Here is a 23474-nt window from a genome sequence, read left to right as displayed (position 1 = left end):
GCTCAGCTGTTAAAGATGTTGCGCTTATCAGCTGGAAGGTCAACAGCCTGGGTTCAAGACCCAAAACCGCACAACAGTGAGAGCTCCCATTCCTTGCCCCAGCTCCTGCCCACCTAGCAGTTCGAAAGCATGCAAATGCAAGTAGACTAATAGGTACCACTTTGGTGGGAAGGTCATAACATTTCAAGAGACTTTGGCATATAGCCATGCTGACCACATGAACATGGAAAATGTTTTCGAACAATGCTGGCTCCCTCACCAAGAAATGGAGATAAGCAACCCCCTGCCCCAAAGTTGGACACAACTGGTCAGGGAAACCTTTACTTGTACATTTTGGTTAAGAAAAAGTTGTTTAAATTAGAAACGTTCATTCATTAAAGCAAAAAACAAGTTAGTGCAGAAATGAGATAGGATGCGGAGAGACCGATTGCATGTGAAAGTGATGTGAATCAGAAATAGATCTTGTCTATCCTTATTCTGAATTTCACAGTTGGAAATGATTTAGTGGAGATCAAGAGCCCAGCACTATTTCCTGATGAGTAACAATGAAACCTGTCCATTCTAGTCTTTAATATGCTTGAAACAGAAGTGGGAACTACGGGCAGATATAGTAGCAATGGATAGCAAACGCAGTGATATAGTACCTCTCTATATCGCTTATTAAAAGAATGTCCTATGATATATTTTTTATAAAATATATGTGCTAGCTTGTGGCTAAGAAATACTGAAACAATTGTGCAAGTTACTTGTCCAAAATTACTAATTACTGACTGAATTCAAGATAGTTAAGCATTAATAAATTATCCCATATATTACCTGAGAAAATATCATTTTCTTCCCATTTAGTATTAAGAAACATGACTTTTAGAAAAAAAATCAAACCTAAGCATTTCTTTCTCTCTTTCTCTCTCCCCCTCCCCACCTATTAATGCAACACAATCATAGTTTATCCCCTCTTCCAACAACTTTTCATAAAAATAGGCACTCCTTTTTTTTGTCTTGCACAGGCAAGTTCCAAACATGCTCCTGCCTCTCAGTTTGTTTGCACAAAGACTTATCAAAGTTTAACCTAGCAGCCTATTTTCATCACCAAAGTTAGGTCTTAGAGCACTGAGTAAAATGCCTCTGAGGAATGCACAAAAGGCATTTCTATCACCACAGATTCTTCAGTGTCCTACTTCCCCATAAATTCCAAATTCAAGCGGAGGTTACATTTATCATTATATTCATAAGTGTCTTCCTTGTGATGGCTGAGCTCATAATTTTTACCCTTCATCTTTCACTACCTCAGCCACTCTTACAAAGTCTTAAAAACCAGAATCTTCCAAGAATAATGCCACTGGTGATTCTTTTGCAATGCCAACTGGACTTGGTGCTGCTGTCACTTATTAATTCCCTTCCTCCTATGAGCAACATTATTCCGAAAAGAGTATTTTATAAAATATGTGGGAAAGATGGGAGTTTAGCTACCAAGTAGTCCTTCATTGGATAGATGCCATTTGAGATGTTCCAAATACAGTATCCATGTTCTCTAAAGGGGTTCCCTTTTGAGTCAACTTGATTTGGTTTTTTTCCTCTTGCTTAAAAAACAAGTCTACATCACAGAGTGAATCAAGCACTTGTTCTAACATAAACTTTTCTCAGCAGATATTTGAGGGGTGATGATGAGTCAAGACATACCAGAATAAGAGCCATTCAACCGAAATGCCTAGAGAAGTGATGAAGGTCCTTCATTTAGATGTGTTCCAACTGAAGCTAGATAGCTAATAAGATTGCTTTCATTCACAAGCAGCATGCTGGACTCAATGACTTATCTTTCTGATTCACTATTGCAAAGATCAGTGGAGATGTTTTGAGCGGCTTCTTTGAATTGTTCATTCTTGTTTAGAAGTCACATTGCCAACAGATAGTGGATCTAATCTGCATTTAGCATTATGAATTTTGAAAGGACGTGGAAAGTGTGGAATCAGAATATATATTTAATGGACTTACCTTTGTGCTAGTAAAGGTAAAATATTATAAAAATATTTTATTTACAGTCATGTGCTAAAATATTAATTTCTGACATCACCATGAGGTAAAGCACATTCAGAATACAAATTCTTACATATAATATTGATTTGGTTTCTTTCAGTCCTCACTCCTACGGCTTAATATTTGAAGCAAAAGAGAAACTTGCAAAATGCATCTACCTGAAGTAAAAGTTAAGAATTTTTAAAAAAATGATCTATAATTCTGTATATTTTCTGTATCTGTGAGGAGAATACTTCTTGATGTTGTAGCAATGTATTGTGAACTCAAGACTTGGTGGCATTCGTAGCTTTTGCTGTCTTCAGTGAAAAAGACAGGCTATAGGTTTTTTGTTACAGAAAATATTTGCAACATATTGACATCTCTGTTGATGTTTGTTCTCCCACATGTCCCACTTTAAAATATACTCCCCCTCTGCAATAGTAGTAAATTTATTTTTAAGATATAAAAACCTATTTGTGACATTGGGTTTGATTCTTCAATACCCAGAATTCTCAGGGCATGGTACATTTAAGTATGTGCTTTAAATCTTCTCTTAGTCATATGTATTTAAGATACTGGGAGCTGGATTTTGGGCATATGTTAGAAAATGTTTCAGCGTGTATGTGCAGTTATCTTCTGTTTTCAAGGTGGAATAGAATGTTTGTACTTAAACCCATGCAAGAGAGCTCATTCAACCTTGGAGTGCTATTAAATCACAGATATGAGGTGGGATCATTTTGTAAGCAGGCAATAATAGGAGTTTTAGGATTTGTGGGAATAATATGTAATTTTAGTTATGTTTTCATAAATATGAGGCATACCATTTTGGGGGATAAACAATTACACTGCTTACAACAAAATGGTACCACATTGGCTTTTAAATTATTCCACCTGTCTGTGAATAGGATTTCTAATGTGAGAATGTACAAACAGCTGCTGCTTGGGTTTTCCCTCTGCAGAGAACTGGGGCAGAGCTTTTGCTGCTGATGTGAAATGGTAGCGGTACAGAAGAACAATATTGCTTTTTAAAAAACTCTATACTTAGTCCTGAGTTTGACTGCTTATCAAAATGTCATTTGAGTTGTAAACTTAAAGTAGAAAGGTAGAAAACAATATAACCTATCCTGTTCTGTCCTATTAATAGGGAAAAGATTCCTCCCAGAGCAATTATTGATTCCTCATGCAAATTTCACTCATCTTAGGAAGATAAAATGTATGTGTGAAGAATTGAAAGTATGTGTGACTATTAAATGTTTTATTTATTTTATTGCTTTTTTTTAAATGACAAAAAAAAATCACAAAAATAAAAATACAATCAAAGGAAAAAAGACACATGAAAAGTGCTTTAAAAAGTGAAAAAAGGAAAACAAACAGTATGTATGACTATTAAATATGGCATTTTGGCTACTTAACCTGTTGTGTTATACAGTAGTCCTTTCTACTACACACTTTAGAGGCTTGAAATCTATCCAAATCATAATCAATGTGGCTTGGTTTTTATAGGGCACAACTGGGCTTTAATAGACATTTGCTCACCACAACAATATCAGATGTTTGGATTTATTAGCATTAGTACAACACATTATGAGTTGAAGGTTTATAATCATCCTAGACTATTAACAAAACCACTTCGATGTTGGCCTGTATAAAATGTACGTGTGTGGTTGATATAATGTTACATTGCTGGCAGTGATACTATCTCCAGAGCTTAGGAAAGGTTGTCTTTTTGTTTGTTTTTCTAGAGTTTGCTAGTTGTAATTCTGAAAATGTATTAGGACTTCAAAAGGGTTAAGGGATAAAAGCTCTGCAATTAAAAATGCAGCTTGCCAACAAGCTATTTTCCAACAGTGGTATGAATATGAGATCTGCTCGTCTGGCTCATTTACAAGCCTTCATTTTGACTTCTTTCACACAACTGGTGTTTTTGTGTTTAATTTAACAAGAAATGAGTAGTAAATGAAAGCTGCTGCCTGAAATCCCACTGTGAGTGTGTTTTGCACTTGGCTCCCCAGCGAAAAGGCAATTTGTGAAATTATGTGATAGAGTAATTAGATGAAGCCTGGGCTTTTGATTGTTGCCATGCATATGTGGTGGAGGTTTGCTAGAACAGGGATGGCGTGGAGTAGGGGAGGGGGGGAAAAACCCTCAGTTGATTATTCTTGAAAAGTTGGCTCAAGACTTCATGGTTTATTTGTAAACAGAATATTTCGTGACAGCCTAAGAATTAGTAGTAATCATCTGCTCATAAAGGAACTGCAGCAGAGCTCTGCTAGTTTAGAGAGGGCTCCTGTAGCATTTAAGCTAGGAGGCAGATTCCATGTTAATATAATTAGGACCTAATTTGCACCCTTTGCACAGAGATTTATAAAGTCTAGATATTATTTTCTATTTTAAAGCACATTAGGTATACTTCAGTGCAGCAATTCACTGAATAGAACAGGTGTGAGTCATCTTCCAGACATCCCCCTTCCCCCCACTCTGCCTTTTGCATCATAAATACAGAAGCATTTTTAAAGCATTTATACCAAAAAGGGGAGAGGCACGGTGGGTTGGGGTGGAGAATGAATAGAAAGAATGTCTGCAAATGAGGCAGTAATGGACAGTTGCCCTTTATGTACTGATGGATTTCTCAATGGTTAAGTAAATTAAAGCAAATGCTAGAAAAATCAATAGGCTTGCAGAGTCTTGGTTGTGCCTCATAGACTTCAGGACAGAATGACAGATGTGGTGCATATGACCCATTTAAGTATTAATGCTGGGGAAATTGCTTCTGTGTGCAAGGTTATAGGCCTAGAAATATTGTTAGATTAAATTACAGACAATAATATTTTTTAAGGATATGTACGATTTATATGTTTCAGTTTAGCTGTTCTTATGTGTCACATTTGTCCTGGAAGATTAGTTGCTTAGTTGTGTCTGTGGAACAGTAAATCAAATTTTAAAGTGATCATGCAGTGAACTGTCTTCCGATAAAGCTGTATTTAGAAGGCACATTGTTACACAATCAAGCATGCAGAGTATTTGTTAAAACAACATTATAGACAATTGTATTCCAACACAGCAAATATCATACACTAATCCTGTTTTGTGGTGTTGGTGCAAACCTAGGGAACTACATTGTGGTGGTGTTCTGTGTAGATTTTAAAGCAAATCATGGTGATTTAATGGGAAAAACACACACCTGAGGAGGCACTTGGTTAAAAACCTGAATATCTGTCTCCTGATCTCATGAAAGTTTCTGACGCTCACTAATGGTTGATAAGCATGCCTAGAGTTTATCATCATTGCATAGGCTGACAACACAAAAAAATCTTATCCATTTGTAGCAATTCTTTAAGGGATCCCCAGTGCAAGAATAATTGAAATTTAAATTCAAAAAACTGTAGAGCATAGGTTCTCAGCAACACTTAGAAGAACTGCAAACTGAGAAAACTGGGCTCTTTTTTAGGCCCAGTACTCTTTAACATCTTCATCAATGACTTGGATGAGGGGGTAGATGGGGAACTCATCAAATTTTCAGATGATACCAAGCTGGCAGGAATACCCAACACTCCAGAAGATAGGTTCAAAATACAGAAGGATCTTGACAGACTTGAACATTGGGCGCTAACTAACAAAATGAAATTCAACAGTGAAAAAAGTAAGGTTCTACATTTAGGCAAAAAAACCAAAATGTACAGGTACCGTATATGTGGTACCTTCCTCAATAGTAGTAACTGTGAGAGGGATCTTGAAGTCCTAGTGGACAACCATTTAGATATAAGCCAGCAGTGTGCAGCAGCTGCCAAAAAAGCCAACACAGTTCTGGGTGCATAAACAGAGGGATAGAATCAAGATCATGTGAAGTATTAATACCACTTTATAATGCCTTGGTAAGGCCACACTTGGAATATTGCATTCAGTTTTGGTCGCCACGATGTAGAAAAGATATTGAGACTCTAGAAAGAGTGCAGAGAAGAGCAACAAAGATGATTAGGGGACTGGAGGCTAAAACATATGAAGAATGGTTGCAGGAACTCGGTATGTCTAGTTTAATGAAAAGAAGGACTAGGGGAGACATGATAGCAGTGTTCCAATATCTCAGGGGTTGCCACAAAGAAGAGGGAGTCAAACTATTCTCCAAAGCACCTGAGGGTAGAACAAGAAGCAATGGGTGGAAACTAATCAAGGAGAGAAGCAACCTAGAACTAAGGAGAAATTTCCTGACGGTTAGAACAATTAATCAGTGGAACAACTTGCCTGCAGAAGCTGTGAATGCTCCAACACTGGAAATTTTTAAGAAAATGTTGGATAGCCATTTGTCTGAAATGGTGTAGGGTTTCCTGCCTTAGCAGGGGGTTGGACTAGAAGACCTCCAAGGTCCTTTCCAACTCTGTTATTATATATTAAAACACATGGGTGCCTGGTCAAGTTTTCCCATTACGGTTAAATGTTTTACCTTTGTCTTCTTCATGGGGCTGTGAAACAGTGACTGGCTCAGTCACTCAGCTAGCTTTGCGTCGGGGTGAAATGCTCTCGGTTTGGACTGGATCGGCCGAATAGGTTGTAAAAAAATGCTTTTAAAAGTAAAAAAAAGATCGCGTGCCACAGCCGATCACATACCCACCCCCCCCAGTGCGCTGTTCTACTTACCCCATGCCTTCTTTTGGTTTGCACTGCATACTCGCACCTTGCATTTGGTGTGTGGTGCACACTGCGCATACGTGCGCACAGTGCGCATGCACAGCCAGCGAACTGTAGTAAACTGGTTCAGAATTCACCACTGCTTTGTGCCTATAACAGGAGTAGGAGTCAGAGCCTTCCAATTTCTATCATGGTGTGCTTAACCACTCTACCAAACCGATTCTCCATTTCTGCTTGAAGGCAGTATTTATTTCTAAGTAGTCACCTTTTCCCATATAGGAAATTTTACAGTATATCTATCTCCTGTTTTCTTTCTTCTGTTTTCTTCAACATTTCATTTATCTGATCGGCTTCATTGTGAATGAGCAATTGTGATAAAGAGACAAATAACTACCCACCTCTCTGCTTCAAATAAGTAAATTCATGTAGAAAACTTGCATATTTCTGTAGAAAGGAAGTCTAGGGCTTTTCTCCATGACAGCAGAGCTTCTTTTGTAACAGTGTTTATTTTGTGTTGTTTGGGCATTCCCCGTACTACCCCCAACTAAGACTAGGTTCATTTTGCCACCTCAGTTTCTGTTTGTGCTTCAAAGTTGGCTCCAAAAGGCTTTGACTGCACAGTAGAGGAGGCAAATGGCCAAGGGAAGTCATTTTATATGTCAACTACTTTGAAGTAATATTAACATCCTGCTGATGGTAACAGAAATGAGGACCAGCCACATGCTGATCAGGCAACTTCTTCATGACACTTGAAGAATATTAAGAGACTGTGTCAAGACACAGACACCTCCTTTCACAAGTGACAAAGAACTATTGCTGTGTATCTTCTCTATTAGAACTCTCTATTCACACATAAATTCTCAATCCATCTGAGTAAAAAATCACACTTTCAAAAGAGGATATGTGTATGGCATTATTGAAATATGACAGTAATTCTTCCTTTGATACTAGATGAAATTAGATTGTAATTTGTTGCATTTATATGTATATGTTAAGGTATCAGTTAAAAGTAATTGGGGGGGATCATGTTTGGATGAAGTGAAGAAAATACATGTGCAATAATTAATTTGGCAGTAAATAGAAGGAACAGTACTGGCTAAGCTTTTGGAACTAATTCAAAATATTTGAGACAGCTAGTAAGAAGATGTAATTGTATACATTACACAATGGTATGTATAACAACCACATTCCAATGACAACAACATACCAACAACACAGTGGTATGATATAAGATTTGTTTTTAGCACACATTTCTGTGATTTATTATCCAGAGTTTTAAGCCTATATACATCTACATGGTGGTAAATTCCACTGAATTCAGTCAGGCTTACTTCTGAGTAGATATGCATTGAATTATATTTTTAGATTGCTAGGTCCTGAGAAAGAAAATTCCATGCTCTCAAGTGAATAGGATTTGATGAGAACAATGATTTTGAAAGTATTTATCGCTTATAGTAGTCCTAATTGAGTTTAATATTAATATAATATTAAACTCAATCAGTTTAGTTATTGAGTTATGTGTGAGCATGCATACACACACACACACACACACACACTGATATATTCACTAATCCAACAGGATAGATAAGAAAGATTTCACTTAGTGAGTCAGTCTTATTTTATTTGTGTATGTTTATTTATGTCCATAGTATGTGTGAGTCTCTCTCTGTGTGTGTATGTTCTGTGTGTGGTGTGTGAGTGAAATGTGAAACGGTAGTAGGGCAAAATGAAGCATGTATCACTTAAAATTTGGTATTGGCACTCTGTTATCTTTCCAACCGTTCTACTGTGTATAATTAATTCTAGAAATTTTATCTTTTATTGTTACCCAATCTTGAGAAACAGCAGCAGCAACAACAATAACAAAGAGAATGGACTCATTTCTTATTCATGCATACACTGATTCAAAATAATTGTCTTAAGCAATTGTATTTTTCAGTTGATGACTTTTGCAAACTCATAACAACATGGAAAGCATGGGATATTATTTGGAAGCCCATTGGGAATATATCTGGGTGTTTAGGCTGGATGAGAGAATTGTCCTAAAATCTGACAGGCCTGGGTTGTGTAATGTGAATATGAGTGATGACAGAATCCTGTCATTTGCCCACATGTAGTTTCATTGCTATGGTGACGATATGCTGTAATGAAAGTTATCATTTAAGGTCCAGACAGTACAGAGTGTGGTGAATATAGTCTTCAGTTTCCTGTGCTGCAGGAGATAGTACTCAGTGTCAGAATGACACCAAAGTATCTAATGATATAAATGAAATGGGGGACAATTGAATTCTGGTTAGCAATTTTGCATTTTTGCAAAAGCTTTTTATTAACATGCCTGAGTCTTTTTAGGTTTTGCTGGTCGCTGATTAAATAAATAAAAGGTGAACAAACATTGTGTGTGTATATGTCTCTGGTTAGCTGATTAGTAAAGAACTGGTCAGGTTTCAGCAAATGAGCAAATACATTAATCAATGTTTAATTGACAACTGTACTCTTAAAATGCATATGTTTGTAGGAGTCTCTCAGACTGGGTCATTTGTTTTTAGCCAGACCATTAAGGATCAAAGGTCACTGGGCATTCAGAAGCCATTAGCCAGTTGTTGTTTTCTGCTAGGCCCCCATATTGTCAACTCTCTAATCACCCTGGGCATTTTGCCAGTAAAAAGGTGGGGAGCCCAAGATTCAGACTGCAAATGGATCTAGCACGTTTTTCTGAGTTGGAATAAATACACAACTTATTTATTTTAAACGTACAAGGCATGTTCTTTTTCAATCAATCAAATTATACAAAATTGCCAGGTTTATGAAATAGGTTTTTGAAAGCAGATACCAGCTTGATTGTGCTGTATGATTTGCCTTGGCCCTGCTGTTTGAAATCTGCAATTTCATAGGGTCTTGTTTTGTTGACACACAAATGGCACACGGGTGGAAGGGTTGTTGCTTGCCTTTTCTCTAATTTTGGACATTATATGTATTTTTCTTCTCTGTAAAATTGATTGGTATTATTTCTCTGTGCTGGTAAAGAACATTTAGCCATAATAGGCTTGTGTTCTTTGAAACAAAGATAAATGATTTTAGCTGCTGAGCCAATCCACTCAGTTTACATCCCTCATAGTGAAAACATCATCAATTACTGGGTTGACAGGAGCCTGAGACTCAGTGTAAGTTGCTCCTTGGGGTATTCATATTGGACCAAAATCCATTGGCACTCAGCAGCATTCATCACTTCCACCTACATAAAATGATTGGGTAAACGGCAAGGTGAATTATCAGAGGAAAAGAAAGAAACATTGATTTTGAATAAATTCAGATAACTAACTTTGGCCTTGAATAAGAGGAAGAAGAAAAAGCGTTCATAAAGCTGCTGCTTAGGAACTTTTCTTGCCATTTAGCAGAAAGTAACCCAATACCCCTAACAAGCTCCTCTTTAAGATGCCATGAGTTTTCTTTGTGAGAGCATAATTTGTCAGTTAATCTGTCAGGCTTTGTTACAAATCTAAAAATGTGCTCTCGAGTTAATTAGTCAGCAAATTATTTTTTTTAGAACATTTTTAAATGCACAAATACTAATTCAACAGTCTCGTGAGAGAAGGAGATAAGGATGCCTACTTGAGTTTATTTGTTAGGGAATTCATTTTTCTGTATACCCATTTACTGAACTGATTGATCATTTAAACCCAGTACCAATAATTTTGATTTGGGAACATTGTTCTATTTCTTGGCCTTCTGTATTCTACCCAAATATAGACTGTAGTTCTAGACTATTGCATTTAAGTCCCTTTTTGCATTTGAAATCTTACATGTCATACTAACGTAAAATAGTGAGATTTACTTAATTGCATGTTACATATTTATTTGCAACAAGTTTGACTACTTTGAAAAGGAAAGCATGAGTATTTTTTGTAATGTATGTTTACTCACTTGACAATTACTCTTGAATATGTTTGTATATGTGTGCATGCACACACACAGTTTTGATTCTTGAAAATTGTCTGGAGAAGGCCCTGCAATTTTTTGGCCAACATTTCAGAAGTGATATTACCATGATTGAGGGACGCGGTGGCTCAGGGGCTAGGACGTTGAGCTTGTCGATCGAAAGGTCGGCAGCTCGGCGGTTCAAATCCCTAGTGCTGCTGTGTAACGGGGTGAGCCCCCTTTACTTTTCCCAGCTTCTGCCAACCTAGCAGTTTAGAAAGCACGTAAAAATGCAAGTAGAAAAAATAGGGACCACCTTTGGTGGGAAGGTAACAGCGTTCCGTGCACCTTTGACATTGAATCATGCCAGCCACATGACCACAGAGACGTCTTCGGAGAGCGCTGGCTCTTCAGCTTTGAAACGAAGATGAGCACCGCCCCCTAGAGTCGGGAACGACTAGCACATATGTGTGAGGGGAATCTTTACCTTTTTATTACCATGATTATCTCCTTCCTAGAGCTGAGAACCAGTGTTTGTTTCAAGGTCACCCAACTGATTTAATGTCTAAGGCAGAACTAGAATTCATGGTCTTCTAGCTTCTGTTCTGGTGCCCTAAACATTATACCAGACTGACTCTTAGACTTGAATATAGATCAATATAATTAAATATGGGCTTGCATTTAAAGAAAAAGATAGTATCATTGGATGATACCTAAGTTTATCTCCTCTTATCTCCTGAAATCTTCTGCAGTCTCCAGAATGTGCTCAGATGGATCTGAGCAGCTTTGAGAAAAATATGGGGATAGGTACCGGTAGGTTGCAAGAAGGAGATTTTGCTAAAAATCTTGTTTCATAAAGAAATGATATTTGTATCTGCCAAAAATCATCGTGTTTCAAACAATAGGTTGCAATTGTAGCTTTGGTATTTCTAACAGAAGTGTGAATGTGTGACCTTTTAGAAAATGGATTTATCTGTTTACAATCGGTGGCTTTAAAAAACGTTATTTCTAGAGAAACGTGAAGATATGATGAACTAAGGAGGGGGCAGCAAATGGATTTTAAAAGATGCACAGTTGTTGGAAGGTTGTCTGAATACTTTATCTCAGAAGTGACAGTTGTTGATATACTGTTCCATTTTCTCCCATCCTATCCAAAAAGTATTTGGATGGAAGAAATGCAATTGACAATATCTAAAATGTTAGCTTAAATCAAAGGTGGGGGACAATGCCCCCTCCCGTTTATGACATGCTGGCTAAAGAATTCTGGGAGTTGATGCCCACAAGTCATAAAAGGGGCATTGTTCCCCACCCCCGGTTTAAGACAATAATGGCATCATAACATTCAGACATTGGACTGCAATTTATTTGTTCTGATTGGAGCAAACATTTGTTTTTGTTTTTGTTTTTGTTGTTGTCGTTAGTCGTAAAGTTGTGTCCGATCCATCGCGACCCCATGGACAATGTTCCTCCAGGCCTTCCTGTCCCCTGCCATCCCCTGGAGACCATTTAAGCTCATGCCGACTGCTTCAGTGACTCCATCCAGCCACCTCATTCTTTGTCGTCCCATTCTTCTTTTGCCTTCAATTGTTCCCAGCATTAGGCTCTTCTCCAGTTAGTCCTTCCTTCTCATTAGATGGCCAAAGTATTTGAGTTTCATCCAGATGTCTTAGGGTTATAGTAATAAATAATTTAAAATATTCTACGATTAGCAAATTATAATAGGTGCAATGCATTGCTCAGATTATGGTTTCAAATTAGATGTCTTTTGAAAACCACAACAGAGCATTCTTTAAAATAAAAGTTATAGTCTTCCATTCAGCCAGATTCAGGGGTGAAATCCAGCAGGTTCTGACAGGTTCTGGAGAACCGGTAGCGGAAATTTTGAGTAGTTTGGAGAATCAGCAAAGGGCACCTCTGTCTGGCCCCAGAGTGGGGAGGGAATGGGGATTTTGCAGTATCCTTCCCCTGCCACACCCACCAAGCCACGCCCACAGAACCGGTAGTAAAAAAAATTGAATTTCACAACTGGCCAGATTGCCTTATATTTACTCACCGGAGTAAGCTAATCATGATATAACACTGAAAGGAAAGACTGCTGTTATTCACTTCAGCTTCATATTGAAATATTAGATGACCTATGATCCATTGTGAAGGATACTTCCTTACCTAAACAAAGAAGCAGAATGACCTCTGGCACGTAAAAACACAGGGCGAGCAGGAGTGCCTTTCTGCTTCCTGCCAGCTTCCCCATTGACTTTGCCGGTGGGAAGCCTGCAGGGAATGCTGAAAATCATAATCATGTGACGATGGCTGACCAAGCTGGTGTTGCAGGGCCAACCACTTTCCCAATGCAACTGGTCTGAATAACCATGAAACTTCAATCTCACCAGAATCATGGATTTTGGATACTTTGTTTAAATTTTCCCATTTGACATACCTTGTTTTAAAAATGGATGTCCTATGATCGACCTTTTTGCCCAATTGAAGGTTACAAACAGACAGGAGAGTTTTGGTAGTATATAGATATTCCTTTCAGACAGAAAATAAGCAATTGATTGTAAAATAAGAAATACGGTGTAGCATTCTGTTTAAAAGATAATTTTCCTAGTTGTGAGCCTAAACGTGTGTGTGTGTGTGTTTGTGTGTATGTCCTTTTTGAGATAGAAATTACATAGTAAGAAATTGGAGTGTGAATGTCCTTAAGGTTTTCCAAACATCTGTTAAAAATGAAATCTCAAACTGCCTTACTCCATACAGTAGAGTAGTGTCACCATTACATTGGAAAGTATAAAAAGAAATCTTTCTTTCTTTCTTTCTTTCTTTCTTTCTTTCTTTCTTTCTTTCTTTCTTTCTTTCTTTCTTTCTTTCTTTCTTTCTTTCTTTTCCTTCCTTCCTCCCTCCCTCCCTCCCTCCCTCCCTTCCTTCCTTCTTCCTTCCTTCCTTCCTTCCTTCCTTCCTTCTTTCCTTTTTGTGTTAATTTTTATGTTCCTTATAAACTTTAAATAATTTTAATACAAAAAACCTTGCTATATTGGAAAGCCAGCTCATAGTGCCTGGTTCCTGACTACTGCTTCCTAATTTGATTTATTATCTGCCAGGTGCTCAATTACACAATGCGTAAAGGGGAGGGTTATTTCTAGGACAGATAATTGAATGTTAATATGCATCGACATAGTTGTAGGAATGATGGCCAGTGATCTTGCCTCTTCTTATTGGCTGCAGATGAAGAGTGTAGTTGTCACCTCAGACTTGGAGCCTCCTTGTAGTAGAGCCAAATGAAACTATTGGAACTATTGATCTTCAGCTGCTTTTCTGGGCTGAGGTCCCTTCTATGAAATATTTTTTATGATCAGGCTTCTAGGAGTAAAAAAGTAGCTTATAAAACTGCTCATTTTAGTCCTTTGTACTGCCCAGATAGAGGCATGTTGATGTTCAGTAGATGAAACCTTTCAGCACTTTGGGTACCTAGGTTGAAACTACTCTAAGAAAACTTTTCAGTTGAACTGTTTTCAACCCCCCAACTCCCAAAATATATTGCTGGTATAGTAAAATACCTAAATGCAAAGCAGGCTTGTATTCTGAGTTAGGCATTCCTTCAGTTGTCAATTAGCTGTCTGGGGGTACTTTATAGTTCACGACATAACTCTAGATACTTTTCATGGCTTTGCATTTCGAAATTGAACTAACAGCTTTTTTTTTTGCATGACGCATAAAACATAGTAAAAAAAAAAAAAGATAGGTGATTTCATCAGGTTTCCACCCTTATGTTTGCTATATACATGTATACTTCAGAAAAATGAGAAGCAGATTGGGGGCAATTACCAAAGCCTCTGGCAACTCTCAATATTATATTCTTAAAACAGGGATAAACAGGACATTGGTAATTGCAGAGGTATAAGTTTGCATTTTGCCCCGTATAAAATTGTTTATAAATGGGACCCTTGAGAACATCCATTATCACATTTTGGTTAACGTCACAGATTTAAAAAGGAAAAAAAAATCCCAGTAATGCTGCGATCATGCTCTTGTTTCTCCTTTATTATTAAAGCAAGTTGCCGTGAAAAAGAGACAGAACATGATCAACTTCTTTATCACATAATCAAAACAATAGGATTTTCAATTTTTTTCCCATTAACGTGAGAAACAAGATTTAATCATTGTCTTTCTTTTTAGGATTTCTTCACAGAGGCCCTTTGGACTATAACTTTTTATTTTATCTTTTCGTAAAAAAGAAAAACAAAATGCTATCTATAAAAACAGGTCCTTCTTTTGCCTAGCATTTGCCAAAAAGATTAAGTGATCACGTGTTTTTACCTCGATGCATTTTTAATGGCCATCACAACATAAATGTGCTGAAAGCTACATTAAATCTAAATGCTTTTCCTTCAAAATCCATTGATTTGACTTTTTTCCTCTTTTGATGAAGTAGTACTTGCAGAGGATTATAAGCCTTTGTTCCTTTACTGAGAGGCGTTTGGGGAAGAGGATATAATTTTTGTCTGTTTTCCTTGGCAGATTCTCCAGTTACCTTCCAAATGGTTAAAATGAATGCCTGCGTATGTGTGAGGTTTCTTTTGTCTTTAAAAGAGGGGGGGGAAACAACTCCAAATGAGATGGTTACTAGTGAATTACTTAGATCAGGCCCTAGAAAGGATTCTGTTTCACTTTATAACTCACATACCTCATGGTTTCCTGTTGAGTACCAGCTTCCACAGGGCTGTTTGATAGGCATAAACATATATGTGTATGTTGGTTGGTTGAGATATGATCAGCCCAAGCCAAGTAGCTGAGAGCAGCATGCTATGAATAGTTCCAGTGTAGCATTCCAAGAGAGTGAGGCAGAGGGATCTGGTCTTTTGAACTTCACAGAGGATGTTTGTTTTCATTGCCTTCAACAAGAGATGAGCAGCTCCTAAAGGACTGGTATCCTGGAAATCCTATTTAGGTTAAGCCTTTTACATAGCTACACTCTCATTCCAAATGCCCTGCCTGCTAAAGGAATGCCCATTGACATCAACAGAACTTTTTGTATTTATTTAGAAATTAGACTCTCACACAACAGAGATTAGCATATTTATTTGGGATTTACTGTCATGCTAGAAGGTTGAGGATTGTAGATTTAGGGTTATATCTACCATGTACATAGGAAAACACCCACAGAGTTAAGAATAAATTTGCTTGCACTTTAATGCAACCTTTAGTATCTCATGCCACTTTAATTCAGTGGAGATACTCAATAGATCAACAGAGACAGCCAATATTGTTGCCATTTCTTACCAAGTAGTAAATTTGATTTGGTAGTCTGGATTTTGGAAAATACAGGGATAACATTTTCCCCTTCATATACTTTAACTTATGGAAAATGAGGTTTTATCCCAAGTAGTTCTCCACATTTATAAACTGAAAATTTAGTCTTTCTCCCAAGTTTTTATTACCTATCTATTGGGTGTTTGTGCGTGTAAAGCTTTAGACACTGTCTCCAAAGGTGCATAAATCTTTGCTGGGGTGCAAATGGAGCAATTCTCTATGTGAGCTTAAAGCAGTTGCATCATTTCATGGGGTCCGATGGTAGGTATAAAGTGTCGCTGGCAGCAGCTATATTCATTCTTTCAATGGATGTGGAAGATGGAAGCTGAAGCGTTGCATAGAATAGAATAGAATAGAATAGAATAGAATAGAATAGAATAGAATAGAATAGAATAGAATAGAATAGAATTTTTTTTTATTGACCAAGTGTGATTGGACACACAAGGAATTTGTCTTGGTGCATATGCTCTCAGTGTACATAAAAGAAAAGATACGTTCATCAAGGTACAACATTTACAACATAAATGATGGTCAATATATCAATATAAATCGTAGGATTGCCAGCAAGAAAGTTATAGTCATACAGTCATAAGTGGAAAGAGATTGGTGATGGGAACGATGAGAAGATTAATAGTAGTGCAGATTTAGTAAATAGTTTGACAGTGTTGAGGGAATTATTTGTTTAGCAGAGTGATGGCCTTCGGGGGAAAACTGTTCTTGTGTCTAGTTGTTCTGGTGTGCAGTGCTCTATAGCGTCGTTTTGAGGGTAGGAGTTGAAACAGTTTATGTCCTGGATGTGAGGGATCTGTAAATATTTTCACGGTTCTCTTCTTGATTCGTGCAGTATACAGGTCCTCAATGGAAGGCAGGTTGGTAGCAATTATTTTTTCTGCAGTTCTAATTATCCTCTGAAGTCTGTGTCTTTCTTGTTGGGTTGCAGAACCGAACCAGACAGTTATAGAGGTGCAAATGACAGACTCAATAATTCCTCTGTAGAACTGAATCAGCAGCTCCTTGGGCAGTTTGAGCTTACTGAGTTGGCGCAGAAAGAACATTCTTTGTTGTCCTTTTTTGAGGATGTTTTTGATGTTAGCTGTCCATTTTAGATCTAATAATAGCACTACTGTGATATTATTCCTGGGTCAATCCATTTTAAAAATTCAAATAAAAGAAGAAGAACAGTAAGAGGAAAAGCAACTAGAACAGGAGTCAGAAGCTTCTGTTTTCTCCAGTTCCTGAGGGTTAGCTTCTTCTGCATATTTGCAACATGTTGATTTTGAGCAGTCTTGATACTTGAATACACATCCACTGATATCTGCATAGGACAAAATCCCTCTTACTTCTCTATAGCAACTTGGCTTGAGAAAATGATGTCATGTTGAGAATGATAGGATATCTATCCATCCATCCATCCATCTATCTTATGTAGCCATCTATCTTAAAAAAATGTGACTCTGGATAGAAAAGAAGAACATTCCTTCCTTTTGTAATTATCTCTTGCCAGTTGGGGTCAAGGAACAGAATCTGTGGTCTAATTTTTGCAACTTAACAATATACAGGTTTAATGGATAAAGTTGTCTTTTAAGAAACAGGTTGTCTTCTGTACTTTTGCTCCATGATTTTCCATTCTGAAAAAAAATTAAAATGTATGCACTTTTCAGGAGAAGTGTATCATTTCTTCATATAAGGGGAACATTTATTTGAGGTCATGTACTGTATATACTTATACACAGAAATAAATAACTTATTTATTGCAGGTGAAAAAACTGAAATGAGGGTATGGAAGGAGGCAAGTGTAATTCTATAAACTTACTCCAACTTGTATTAATAGGACGAACTAAATTTAACTGTGTAATGATCAGTTTAAAGAGGAATGCATCACCTGAAGCCTCCAGAGTCTAGCCAGATGCTGTTTTGCTGAATTGTAATTTTTGATGTTATGGGGAAAATATCAGATAGCCTAATATTTAGTCCATTTAAAATAATAAGCATAAATTACACTTAATTATTGTTTTGGCTCCAACATTTCTTTCTTTATTGGGGTTCTACCCACTTCTTGAAAGTGAACTTCGTTAACATTTAAAAGGAGTGTTTAACCCTTAGAAGGAAGTGGGTTACATAATCCTGATAAATAGTATGTAACATCACAGCAAACACAACTATTACACCTAATATATATAGGTTTAAATAAAAATACATATGCTCTCAAAGGTGTGTGAATACGTCTCTCGTTGATTTTGATTTTATGTATAAAACTGCATGCAGCTAACAACTTCATACACTAAAAAGCAACACTTTTTTAAAAAATGGATCATTCTTCCTAAGAGAATAATCCCAAAGAGATAGGGAGTTACATAAAGAAAAACATTTTGTTGTCCCCTTTGAAGTTCATTGTCAGTATGAATAAATGCACACAGATTAATCTGTAGGAATGGAGTAACCATTTGTTTCCTTAAACAAAGACACACTGCAGCAAAGAAAGTATAGAGCAGAAGTAGGCATTGGGGGGATGGTCAGCACATTTGGAATTTTGAGTGTATGTCATTGATACTCTAACAAAATGGTTGCCATGGTAGAGTTAGCCTATTCACAAAACGGCTGCCCTGATGGCTATGGCCAGTGAAAAAAACCTATTCATTTACTAGGAAGCTGTTCCTGCCACACTCTCCAGGTCTACGGTCTTTCTGTACTCCCCTCCTCACCTCCCAGTTGCTTTTTTTGGGTAGACAAAATGCTGGACTGCAGTTATATAATACTTTTATTTAATATATTTATTTTCCATAAAAGGAAAATAAGGACATGCTTGAAAATAAACATTATGTTAGAAACCATCATTTGGCTTTGGCACATGCCACTTTTAATTTCATCCTAACTACAGAATCATAGAAATGGATCATCTGGTCTACTCCTCTATTATGTGCAGGAAAATCAATGAAACAGGTATCTGTTGAGCCTATTCTTTAAAAACCCCAGAAATGGGGAACTCACGGCTTTTGCAAGGAGGCTGTTTCAGTCTTCCACTGTTGTACAAATCTTACCCTTAGGAAGCTTATCCTCATACTTAACATCTAGGTAATTGTTGGTAATAAGCAATAAAGTAATGGATATGTCTAATCATTATTTCCAGTCCTACTTCTGTGACCATGGAAAATAGTTTTAGACCATCTTCCTCTGGCTTCTTTTCTGTAGACTAAACATCCCAAATGCCTTTAGCCTATCTTCATGTCCCTGTATTAGCCTCTTTCATTTTAAAACAACAACAACAACGTACAGATGGAGTACAAGTCTGGAGGGCAGGGCAGGGCAGGGCAACTTGGACATGTCAGACATCATGTTATTTGTATGTAACTTAAAGCCGGGGTCCCCAATCCCCAGTTTGTGGATTGGTACTGGTCTGCAGCCCTTTGGGAACCGGGCTGCACAATCAGCGGGCAAACGTGCATATCTGTGTTTGCATGCACAAAACATCCCTTTCCTGCCACCACTGCCAGTCTGCGGAGCCCAAATGTTTGGGGCCACTGACTTAAAGGAAAAGATCTTTATAAGGAGGATAAGAACTAGCCAATAACTAGTCATTAGCTGCAATCACAGTATTGTGTCTGCTTCGGCATGAATATGGTACCTGAAAGGCTATCTCTATTTAATCACGGTCATATTGCTACCATTGATGGGAAAAAATCCATTTCCTGCAGTTCTACTCATTCTTTAAATCACATAATTTTATTCTCATGCCCATAGTATTAATTCCATAGCCTTGAATCACACATGGAATAAATCTAGGAGCCAGTGCAGCATGTCACATGGGCACACTGCGGCATTCCCAAACTGCCCTCACTGCTTCTTCTGGACCAGTTAAAGCTTCCAGATGGTCTTCAAAGGCATTCCTATATCAAGCACATTGCAATATTTGAGATATGAGTGACTTAGTGGCTTCCAAATCCAGGAACTAGTCAATTGGTACACCAGATATAGCTGTGTAAAGGCCTTCCAGATTACAGCTGCCACCTGCTCATGAAACAGGAGCTATAAGTCCCTGAAAATTATGCACCATTATGCAATCATATCCAAGGCCAAAGGTAGACTATCCCGGGAATCATGTGGTCCCAATACCAATAGCCACTTGGCACCATTGAGTTGAAGATAGTTCCTCATCACATTTAAACCCCCCACCCCCGACACCTCCAAGACACACCACCTAATAGCTTCCTTTTGCTAACCTTGGCTCAAAAGATATAATTGGTGTACTGATGATACCGAACTCCAAACGGTAAATAATCTCACCAGTACTTTTATGGAATTGTTGAATTGGAGGGGAGAGTAATTGTGGCACTCCACAAAGAAGGATCCAAGAGAGTAACCTCACTCCCCAATGAATGTCAACTGGAACTGGACTCAGGTATATATCTGAGAGGGATGATACACCTGTGGATGGTAACTTCTTGCATTGCACAAAAATGTTCTAATTTTTAAGAAAAGATACATTGTATCTTCTACATGAAAAGTAGTATAGATTGGATTTGGCTTAGTTCCAAGCTGAATTTTGTCAGACCGATTCTGTGGTTCCACGAGGAACAATAGATCCCTCCAAAGTTACTTGAGATGAATTAAGACTTATGTGTGAGTCAGCACTTCTGAATGCCACACAAAATATTTCTTATATGAAACACGAGGATGAGGAAAATCCCAGAGGGAGTCAAATGAGTGACATCTGTACTGGAAGCTTATACAGACCATCTCCAAATTAAAAGATTTATCCATATAGAAGGGGCAACCATGCCTGCAAATGTCATATAATTTAGTCCTAAGTGTGCCAACACATACTTTTAAAAAAGATCAGAAGAGCTCCCAAACTGCACAACTTTGAAAGCCAAACTTCAACATTTCATGAGTCAGAGTTCAGAGTTGTTTTCCAGAGGGAGATTGGTGGCATACAAATTTAATAATAAATAAGACATTCTTGCTAAAAAGTCAGATAGCTTGGATTTTGTTGGATGGAATCTTGTGGTTATAGCTCATCTTTATAACACTGTTGAATATTACATTAATTGCATCTTCATACTTTAGTTATTTCTATGTCATTAAACGTCATAAATTTGCCATAAAAATTAAGAAGATAGAGCCTATAAATTTGGGGATCCCTCATAAGAATTTATCTTTTTGTCATAGTTATATAGGACGTGTGTAAGCATTTATTTTTGCTACAACAAATTCATTTGCAAAGAAGAATATTGTTTCCAAGTTGTTTTCACTTGTCAGCATTGCCTCCCATTCAGCACAATAGCGTAATATGCCCAGTAGAGTTTTACTGAAACTTTTTTCCTACACCAGAAAAAATATAATTTGCAGAAACAATGTACTTTAAAAAACAACAACATTCCATTGGTTAATTGATACATATACTAAATATAGGAACTGTTCCTCCTTGGGAACCTATCATCAGCCTTCCCCAATCTGGTATCCTCCAAGTGTGTTAGACTACAATTCCCATCATCCTGGCAATCATAATCAAAATTCTGATTAGGGATTATGAAAGGGGTGCATCAACTCATTTGGAGGTTACCTAAAAAACCTTAGTGCATCTGGGCATCTGATACACTAAATTGGTATGCGTGAATCTTATAATATGGAAAACTTTCTTGGATCAAACACAAGCAAATAACACATTTCAAAATATTGCCTTTGTATTTATAGAAAGATTGATTTGTATTTAATCTGTACACTAGTGGAATGATAAAGGTTTATTCCTGCAGAATCAATGAGTAAGGTTTTTTTTTAAAAAAAAAGAAAAAGGCCCATATAACATTTTGTAATGATCTACTTTACTTTCATTGTGTTAATTTCGAATACCTTCAGTTGTGATTGTACATTATCCCTCAAGTTCAAAGTAATTTTAAAAACATGATTCAAAGTGCCTTATACAAGTACTGTAGGAAGGAGCTTAAATTGACACAAGGAGTTTTACAGGATTCCAACAATTACTTTGAACTCTTAGGAGAGGGTTTCTGTTGGCTAAATTAAGAGAAAAAAGATTGGAAAACACCCATTGCAAGAACACCCTTTTACTAATATAAAATTGGGTGTAGCCTGTTACTTTCCTGTACCTTTTCATAGTTTATAAAAGTGTGTTGATTCTCTCCCTGCCTGATCTCTCAAAAGTCCTGCAGAAAAGCTTACTTTCAGGTGTCCATGGTTATTTTGCTCAACTAAAATAAAATTGGCTTGAAGCAACACTTAGAAACTATATGGTACACTGTGATTCTATCTTATTAACCTAGTCTTTGCTGAGCCCCTTGTTTAGTTGGTGAATCCTTTGGTAACATTTTTTTTATATAAATTGCCACCTGCTCTTCCACTGGATACATACATCGTACTCAAAATGACAACACTTGACAGGATGAAGGTCTTAAATATTGTTAGGTTAAAATTGCCTTAGCCTAGTCTTGGTTTTTCTCCATACCATGCAGAAAACTATTGACAGGTATTTTGCTTTGGAGCAAAATAGCCTTTGAACTTCTCACAATAATTGTCTCAAAATTACCTAGGCGTTATTCAAGCCAATATCATTTTTAGATCAAAATAGACCAGAACGATCAGAATAGATCGGTGGGTTCTGTAAGAAAATATGAACGAGTTGAGTGCTTGTGTTTGTTCAGCCATGCCTTTCTACAAAATTCTCCATTATTTTCGCTTGCCTCCTTGTCTTCCATTGCTTCTTAGTGATCTGTGTCCCGTGGCCAGAGAACATGTTCGGCCCTTATTGTTTTGCTGTTGGGGATTCTCCCACTTAAGAGATCTGTTTTTACAGATCTGCACTTCTACAATGCTTGGAGTTTTATATAAGCCTTCCATTTTGTGCATACATGATGCCATTTCATAATGAAAAGGCCTCAAAACCACATCCTGAATCTTGGAACTGATCAAATAAAGCTATTAATGTGTGGCAGGGATTATTTACAACTCTACAATCTCTGATGTGCTCTGTTTTCCTATAATACTGGCATGTTCTCCAAATGGTCATATATAACATAATTTTTATTAATGTTCCCTTTGATTTTCCAGATTCTTTAAAAGGGCTAGGACTCTTTTCTTCATTTTGCAGCAATAAAAATTTATTACAGTTAGGATTATACAAATATTTTCTGCAGTGAACATTTGACAGCTATTAAAAGTGAATATATGTCCCTAAACACACAATGTGAGCAGTCAGAAATCCCAGATGTGTGCTCCTATGTGGTTATGATGCCCTTCACACTTACATATTTATTGTAGGCACCACCAATCTAAGGCAAAGTTGATTGCTAAATCTCATATGAAAAGCAGCCTTCAATGTGAACCGCTGAATACACTGTGAATAAACATCAGGAGCCTTTGTGCAGCCGATGATATGAAAATGAATTCCACAAGCATAATGTCCATTTGATATTATTTGTCTTGATAAATCATGAAGCAGAGGTCTATACTGCATTCACCTTGCAATAAAAACATGATGCCCTCTTTGCGAAAAAAAAAAATGCTCTTGAATGTAAGATACTCCTGACCCTGGAGTCCAGGGATGTTTTTACTAAAGGATGTTTCAAAAAACAAAAATAAAAATCACCTTGGCCAGAAAATAATGT

General features: G+C 37.2%; 1 protein-coding gene across 5 annotated transcripts in view; it reads left to right on the top strand.

Moving 5' to 3' along the window:
- Positions 1 to 23474, top strand: part of MEIS1 (Meis homeobox 1) — a 203553-nt gene that overhangs the window by 110335 nt on the left and 69744 nt on the right. The gene's annotated exons all lie outside the window — the stretch shown is intronic.

Source organism: Ahaetulla prasina, chromosome 1, assembly GCF_028640845.1.
Source record: "Ahaetulla prasina isolate Xishuangbanna chromosome 1, ASM2864084v1, whole genome shotgun sequence".
Lineage (NCBI taxonomy): Eukaryota > Metazoa > Chordata > Lepidosauria > Squamata > Colubridae > Ahaetulla > Ahaetulla prasina.
The sequence above is the reverse complement of the archived record's forward strand: the minus strand, read 5'-3'. Positions and strand labels throughout refer to the sequence as shown.